Source organism: Python bivittatus, unplaced genomic scaffold (genome assembly GCF_059951505.1).
Source record: "Python bivittatus isolate LINGU-HERP-01145 unplaced genomic scaffold, Pbiv_v1 ctg000320_np1212, whole genome shotgun sequence".
Classification (NCBI taxonomy): domain Eukaryota; kingdom Metazoa; phylum Chordata; class Lepidosauria; order Squamata; family Pythonidae; genus Python; species Python bivittatus.
This window is the reverse complement of record NW_028277052.1, coordinates 2,379,276-2,387,950: the sequence shown is the minus strand read 5'-3', so window position 1 is coordinate 2,387,950 and position 8,675 is coordinate 2,379,276. Positions and strand designations below refer to the sequence as shown.

General features: G+C 40.7%; 1 long non-coding RNA gene across 1 annotated transcript; it reads right to left on the bottom strand.

Annotated features, from left to right (window-relative positions):
- Positions 1 to 736: 736 nt before the first annotated feature.
- Positions 737 to 7,336, bottom strand: LOC103052022 (uncharacterized). The gene is made up of 4 exons (XR_001560310.3): positions 7,058 to 7,336; positions 2,922 to 3,113; positions 2,610 to 2,841; positions 737 to 1,251 (listed from the first exon to the last, which is right to left on the bottom strand). It is a non-coding gene; the product is annotated as an uncharacterized LOC103052022 (long non-coding RNA).
- Positions 7,337 to 8,675: the final 1,339 nt, after the last annotated feature.

Below are 8,675 nucleotides of genomic sequence, written 5' to 3'. Positions count from 1 at the left end.
CTGATGGAGTTGGCTGAGATGGTGAAATTGACAGCTTTGATTAGAGAAAAGACATTGGATAATTTTAATGCTAATTGGAAGCCCCTTTCGGACTTTTTGGAGGAAACAGAAAAAGATGAAGTTATGATATATGGATTTGATGATTAGTAAAATTAATAGATTTCTAGAAAAAAATGGATGTTAATCTGAAATCTTAGAGTAAGAGTTTAGTGTATGTTTTACTTATATCTGCTGTAGAAGAAGTTGGAAATCATTCTTTTTTTTGTATGTCTGCTTCTTTCTTTTTCTGCCCTTTTCTTTCCTTCCCTTTATTCTTTTTTTCCAGTCTCTCGTGTTAGTTTTTATCTTTCTGTTTTTTAAAATTTAATAACATTATTATCAAAAAAAAGAAGCAAAACTTTTTTTTTTACACCAATGTTCTGCCAAAAAGGTCAGCGAGCAGGATGAGTCGCGGTCATCACTGCTTCCCCAGCCGTCTGCTGCTTCTGTTCATCCATAGAGAGTTTAAGGATGGCTGCCCCAAAGAAGCTCAGAGTACCTGGGAATTAAATCAAGTTTATTGACCGAAGATCTAATTCTTGTGGCTGAACAATGTATGCCTGCAGTCGCGGTAGTAACGTGGCCCTTTGAAAATACTTTCCCAGTTCTTGGGGCAGAAAGAGCCCCAACACTGAAACTGTCTTGGGATATATATTTTTTTCAGCATCCCTCCCCGAAACAACTGTGACTTGAGAAGTCTTTTTTTTTAATGATTTTATTGAATGTTTGACTAGTACAAGTAATAATACAATAGCAATAAGAACAATTAAGAACAAAACGGATCAATTTTACATTGCTTAAACTACTATAAAAGGATCCATAGACCTAAACAATGAACTAAGGAAAGGAAAGGAAAGGAAAGGAAAGGAAAGGAAAGGAAAGGAAAGGAAAGGAAAGGAAAGGAAAGGAAAGGAAAGGACACAACAGGGGGGGGGGGAAAGCCAGAAGATAAAGAAAAAGGAAAAATAAAATGGCAAAAACAGTAGACTTGGTTACAAAGGAAAAAAAATACAGCCAATAGTATGATGATACAGTACAATTAAAATTATGATTTGTTATGCATAATTCTATCCAAGTGGTCATATCATATTATAATAATATAATAATATTGTTGATGTCTTTTAATTGTAGTTTTTACCATTTAGTTTTTTACAATGGTTTTTGTTGTAAACTGCCTAGAGTCACTTTACTGTGAGATGGGCAGCTATACACCTGTGGGAAATAAATAAATAAATAAATAAATAAATAAATAAATAAATAAATAAATAAAATTATATGAATAGTTAAAGTTCACTTTTTAAACAATGAATTGACCCATATACAGTCGTATTCTCTGATCTTGCCACTCCATTGGTACAAAGCCAGTGCAAAGCCAACAGATTTCACTGCATCTTCTCTTCACTGCAAAGATTCTGAACCTTCACAATCTGGTACCCATGGATTCTTCTAAGATTGCAGAAACACCTTTTTTCCAATGGCCCAGACTCAGTATATCCAAAGCTTTTTATAAATAAACAAATTGCAATTTTTTGGAAGACAACTTAGCAACCTATTCACATTCTTTGACTTTTCTTTCCATGCAAAGAACTAGGAGAACTCTATCTGGCCACATTCTCTTCTGGTCTGCTCCCTACACCCTGGGATTTTCCTTAAATGGAGAACTTGGAGGGAAAAGCATAATTTTTGGCAGGCACACTGCCTGTGACAGTGTTCAGAATCATTAAGAAAACTTTGGAAGTTCTACCTCAATTTGGTCACCTGAATCCCTGGAACTGATAAATACTCTTAGCTGGCACTCTTTCAAGTTTTGGTGGCCTGCAGCTCCAACACCTGAATGAAATAATATTAATAAACTATGTAGCCCACTTTTATAATTTTATTCAGCTCTATCTCCCAACTGAATTAAAATTGTACTAACTCAGCCTGGTGTGCTTTACAAATTAATTTTAAATTTAGTTAATTTTATGGTATCCCATCTTCACAATAAACTTATCTGTTTTCTTGGCCTCATTCCAACACCACAAAATTCAAGGGAAACTGAAGCCAGGGACCTGATTAACTTAACTGTACGTTGATATGTATTTTCTTTTCTGTGCGTCAGTACTGCTAGCCTCAACTGTTTGTCTCTCCAGGCAGGTCTTAATGAATGGCAATGGAATCATCTTCATTTTCAAAGCTTAACAACCTGTGGGCCTCATCTAGAGAAACTAAAGCAAAGGGAGAGGATGGGCAGAATTTCTGGGGCTCTCTGTGCATATCACAGGGATGTGCATCTCGGGTGGGGGGGAACTTTAATGTGTTGTTTATTCTTCAAATTTGACAAAGCAAGTTCTCAACATCTGCTCACCATTAGGCTGTGGGAAAATGTGGCCAGGGAGAACAGAGAACACTTCAATTGGTGGAAAATTCTACATTTCTATCACAACCACATAAATGTATTCCCACTTTGAGTGCTTTAAAAACAAGACCAGTTGGGTTGGCTTTAGCTCTTCTTTACACCCTTTCTCATCCTGTTTCATTTTTCACTCCCCCACAATCATATTTATCCACATCAGACTTTACAGCCCTACCTTTTCTATGTAGTTCTGCAGCTTTCATTTGCATCATGCCATCCGTGGACATGGCTAGGCGATCTTCATGTAGCCACCAATGCATGGAAAGAGCATGGAAACGATTCTACTTCTTTTCTCTATTTCCAACCTCTGCACAGTTGAAATAAGTCCATGTGTTTATAGATCTCTTGACACAATGGGTGGGGAGTTTACTGAAACAATACTCCCAGTCACAGGAAGGGAACTCTCTCTGTAATGATACATGTTCATGTTTTTATTTTAACCTTCAGTTGAATTTGTAGAGGTTAGTGGTGATTTCAGCATACTCACCTCAACTGCTTCTGCACACATTCATTGAATAGGTGATTCTAGTGAGCATGAAGCTGAGATGACTTGCATCTGGACACATAGATGAATTGTTCATCTTGTTTATAAGGGAATGAGAAAAGTCAAGATGTTGTCCTCCCTTGTGATGCTTCATTGACATCTGCAATGTAGGTCACTCCTTGTCCTGATGTAGACCTTATTGAGGGACAAGAGTACAACAAACTAACTGAAGTGACAGCAGAACACAGATCTTTGTTACTGTAATAGGGAAAGGAAGCCTGCTTTGTAAGGGTCCCAGTTTCAACCCCTACAAGGCTCAGCAGGTAAGGTTGCGAAATATCTCCATTGGAAGCCTCTGAGATGGACAACCAGTAAATCAGGACTGAATTAGATGAGCTGATAATCTTGTTCAGTCAGAGGTACTTCCTCTCTTCCTAATCTGATGAGGATCCTGGGAGGTTCTGCCAGCTCAAATAAGTGTTAAATATGAATGAAGAGCTGAAACATCACCTGTCCAACAGCTGTCCTGAAAGAATTATTTGACTGTTCCTATTAATAGCTTCCCACATTTGCTGAAGGAGGAAAACAACACTTCAGTCTCTGAGGATTTAGGCTCTGTAAACACGAGATGAGCATTGTTCCTTCTGAAGTTTATGTGAAATTCAGACATCAAAACCGCAGTATATTTTCACTGACCCTGTATCTTCAAATTTCTCTCTTTCTTGACAGTCACAAGACCTTTTCTTTTGTAGTCTGCTTCAGAAAAGGTTGTGTGGTCCAGAACTTTGGAACTGCCAGAGGCCTGGTCAAAAGAGCAGCAGCTGATAAACTTTGGGGCTGAATATTTTGGGTCTCTGTGTTTGTGTTTTCAGCTGGCATTAAAATACTATGTAAAATGCCATCCCCATTTTGTGGCATGTTTCATAAATACTGCTTATTGCTTCATTTGGCAGGACCAATCCTGACCTGAGGAACTGCAGAATTAATGAACTGCCATCAGGGAGGGAAAAGCAGGAGGAAACGTCATCTGTAGGTGGGCCAGGAGGTAGCATCTTGGAATCTCTTTCTCTGAGCATGAAGTCAGGGGTTAACTCTTTAGTTTGTCTATCTTCACTGGAGGATTGTTGATACCAAAAGAAAATTAGGCTGCAAGGGTCCTACAAGCAAAGAGCTAGAGATGCAAATGCAGGAGATACAAAAAGCGACACTTTGCTGAATCAGATCACTGGCCTTTCTTAGGACAGTCCTACCACTCAGCACTATGAAGGGGCTGCTTTGAGTAACAAACCAAGATGGATGACAGTCACTGCCCTTCTGACCTGCCAAAATTAGTTTCCTTGCATCTAAGACTCCTAGCTCCTTGAACTGGCTTGCCATTCCAATTGGCCACCTTGTGGGCCTTTGCTCCAAAGGAGACCTCAGAATAATGCACTGTGAAGCACCTTCGATGTCTCTAATTTCTTTGCTGTCAGTCTCCCAACAGTCGTCAGCTTACTGTGAGAGCAAGAAGAACTTCCCTCTATCTACTTCCTATGCACCATGCATTTTATACTCCTCCATCACGAACATCTTTTGTCTGCCTTTCCCTAAACTATATAGATCTGCAAATACTGTCCCCTCTCTTAAAATAATGCTTTAGCTACCTCTTTCTGACTCTTTTCCAATTTTAGGAGATGAGAATGGTGGACGATTCTCTTGGGAAGGCTCTGTAGAGAAATCAAAGCCATTTGGAGGTTGCAGGAGCAAGGGAAAGTCCAGCAACCTTTCCGCCTTGCTTGGGTGGACCTCAAGTATCTTTGCAGTTTCCCCTGTCTGGTGGCTGGCAACAGTCGAGTGAGCAAGAGGCAGCAATCTGGCCAGCAGCCACTCTGCACAGCTCTCTTCCAGCTGATAAGTGAGAGCCAGGAAACCTGCAAGTATAATATAAACATTGACATTGGATGCTTTCCCAGGAAAGAAAGTTATAACTGATGAGGTTGCAATTTTTTGATAAGACTCCTGACTATAGAATGATGGGCCTGGGTTTTACTCCAACTCTCCTTTGACATGAGAAACCAAAACCTTCTCAGTGGTGGCCGAAGTTGGTCTTAATGTCAGGGAAGAGTGAAGCAACCAGTCTCTTGGTTTTGGCTGCTTCCACGCAGTGGAGAGGCATATTGGGGACTTAGGTGGAGGTGAAGTGTCTTAGAAAAGAGGGTGCTGGTCCTCAAGAAGGCAACAGCCCAGGGGACATGTGGATATATGGATGGGGGAGATCAGGAGCCAGATGTGATTCTGATAAATCAGTAGAAGAAGGCAAGGATTATGGCGCATGGATGAAGACAGGAGATCAGAGTTAAGTGGTGGTGGGGCATCCACTTTCCTTGCAAATCCCCATCAACAGCAGTTAATTAAAAGATCAAATTGGCAGCGTAGTGTAGATTTCTTCTTGCCTGAAATCATAGAGAATTGTTGTCAGTCAGGATGAAAAAGTCCCTTTCTCTGAGCTCTTGAGAATCTTCTGTTTTGGGAGATTAGGTTGGTGGTCAGTCAGAACAATGACAGTGATGAGACTCATTAGATGAAATGTTTTCCCCAGCAAGGATCATCTAGTGCCAAATTTAATAAGTTTGTAGCACTAGACATTATCTTCTTCCCAGCTGTTTTAGCATGTGGTCTCAACCAGTTGTAAAGCTGTTGCTTTTCCCACTTTTCTTTCATTTCAGCTGAAAATATAAGATTAATTTACAACAAGATGGCATAGTACCTTTCAATTTAAAATATTCAAGATGTTTTGAAGGTATATATTTTTTTAAAAAATAGGAAAAAAAATCCTTCCACTTTCATTTAAATTTTGCTTGATTTTATTATGATGGTTCCAGAACTCTGTTGGAGGCCAGTCCTCTTTTGAAAACTGTTGTAGCTGTTGGGAAGAAGAAGCTGTTGATGGCTGAATTCTTCTGCCTTTGGAAGCCATCGGAAGTGTGGTTCAATATGGCCTAGTTTGCTTTGTCAGTTGACTTCTAATGCCCAATCCAGTATAATTTCTTTTCTTCTTGGAGTGCAAGCCAAGTCATGTCAACCAGTGATGACCTTGGCTCATAACATGGATTGTGAAGTTGCCACATACATTTTTGAGCCTGCTTTGCTTCCCTAACAACAGCAACACACTTGCACCAAATTTAGTCATCTGAGCAGGAAGGCAGGGAATGGACTGATTGAGATGATGATGAGGAAGAGGATGTGATCTTATCGATATGGATTCTATGGAGGGGACTACAAGTCCCCTCTAGTCCAATCCTCTGCAATATGCAAGAAAACCAATCAAATCATCTTCAAGAGTTGGCTGTCCAACCTGTTCTTAAACACCTTCAGAGATGGAGAATCTACAACCTCCAACAGTAGATGGTCTGTAGGTAAACTGTCCTACATAGTGGCATTCCTTATAAGGGTTTTGATTAATCACTTATGTTTTTCTCTGTGTGTAAGAAAGAAAGGGACCCCCCCCCCCCATACACTGAACACACTGAACAGAGAGAACCTGTCTATTAGGCAATTACAAGACATACTCTGGGGACGGTTTGTTGAATAGAAACACTGTGTTGAACCTGACACCTTCACTTAATAAACACCTTTCAGGGTAGTCTTCAAAGGGGAGATCTGCAACTTGTACTTAGGAAACTCACCTCCTAAGCACCTCACTCTGATATTAAACAGAGTTCAAGGCAGGTAATTACAGCTTGGGTATTTATCTGGCTTTTAACACTTTCAAAGATCAAAGTGTTAAGGTTTGGGGGCAGGGAGAGAAGCCTTTGGAGTGAGGGGAATAAGGGCTTTCCACTGAGTTTCTCCCACCTGCTTCTTTGTGTGCCTGGTTGAGACAACCTGGGAGAGGAGAACAACCCCAAATCTCCAGACAGTTATGTAGAGTTTGTGAATTCTAAGTGTGGGTTTACTAAATGTTGTCAAGCCAACCCTGAGTGGATGTAGACCAATTAACACCAATAAATTAAGACTTGCTTCAGGAGAGTTTTTAAAGCCATCCTTAGCATGTCCAAGACTCAGGTAGGTGTCATTGTTTATGACTGGACTAAACTCACCACTGATTCTCAGATCTCTTTTCAGAGGGTTCTTATAGTAGGGAATATCATAAATCCTACCTTCTCCAGTCTGGCTGGGAGTTCTTGGAGTTTCAATCTCCAGCATCTCTAGTGGCCATGAAGCTAGGAAAGGCTGCGGTAGATTGATTCTGTCCTCCACATTATAATCCAATGAGAACACGGCCAAAGGTTTGGTCTATCCATTTCCTCCACAACATGCTTAGCTTTATGACAGCTTTGCTCTTCCCATTTCTTTATTCCTAAAGTAAAAATGTCCAGCTTTTCTCTCCTTTTTGCACAAAGGAAGGTTTCCATCTCCTGGTCATTTTGATTCCCTCTTTTGGCACCCCCCACCCCCACCCCCACCCCAGCTTTGCCATGTCCTTTTGGAGACTGGAACGTTAGGTGGAGATAATGAAATGCCAGATTCTCTGACTAAATTTCCACTCTACTTCTCACCTCTTAAAGCAAATAACAGGACACCCTTGAAGTACTTGAGTCTTATCTGTAACGAGTTTTTATCTGTGGAATGATGGCCACATCCCTTTGCCAGACCATCTTGGATCTGGATTTAGCAAGGCCTTATTGTTTGGTGTGGAGCTTAGGGCTGTTAATTCAGAATAGAAGGCATGGAAGAGTTGTCCTTTATATGACAAGGCTATCTGGAATGCGGTTTGAGAGGAAATATGATAGCGTATTAAAAAATGTTTAGGAGAAAGGTACTTTGGCGGTGGAAAAGGAATGCCTGTCTAATGCCAGAAGAATGTTCTCCCTTTCTTTCTCTCTCTCTTTCTTTCCAAGAAAAGTTCAGGAGTTCAGTTCAGTGCTAGCCAACCTGTGATGGCTTATCATACTCTAGCTTGGCCTCCATTCTTGGCTCATAATTATCTGTAATTACAAGGATTCATAATTCATGCGGAGGAATCACATAAGAGTTGGTATGTCAAGAGAAACATAAAAGTCAGTTGAATGGAATGGGAATGGGGTGTTTAAGAAGTAGGCATAGTGAAAGAAGAAAAGGAACGGGTGCTGAAGGAATATGGATCAGATACAAAAGAGAGTGACGAATGTGAAAGAAGTACAGCGAGGGGGCTTTGTCATATGGAGAGAATGAATGAAGATTGGAGCACCAAACAAATTGATGAAGGAAAGGAGTGAGTTCAGCCCTGGATTAACCATTATGCAAAAGAAGCCCATGCTTAGGGCCACAAGGGAAGGAGGAGCACCACAGAGTTTTTTCCCCTAGCTATCATGGCCTTAAGTCTTCCCTTGCCACCTTTGACTTTAGTTTTCAGCACTTATGGAGTCTTAATGTCTTGTCAGTTAAGCCAGGGTTCCTCAACCTTGGCAACTTTAAGACGGGTGGACTTCAACTCCCAGAATTCCCCAGCCAAGAATTCTGAGTGTTGAAGTCCACCCGTCTTAAAGTTGCCAAGGTTGAGGAACCCTGAGTTAAGCAATCGGGCTGTGCTTAGGGCATCTGTTGGTCCTAATCCAGCCCTGAGAAAGTTGTAGAGCGAATAAGGTCCTCAAAAAGAGAGACGTGAGACGTTTGGGGAGCAAAAAGCAGTGTATGAAATGGTGTGTGGAAGTGGTCGAAACAAGGATGTCTTGCAAGAAAAAACTGATATGGAGTGGGATAAGGAATAGCAGTGGTGTAAACCAGATTTAGCTACAT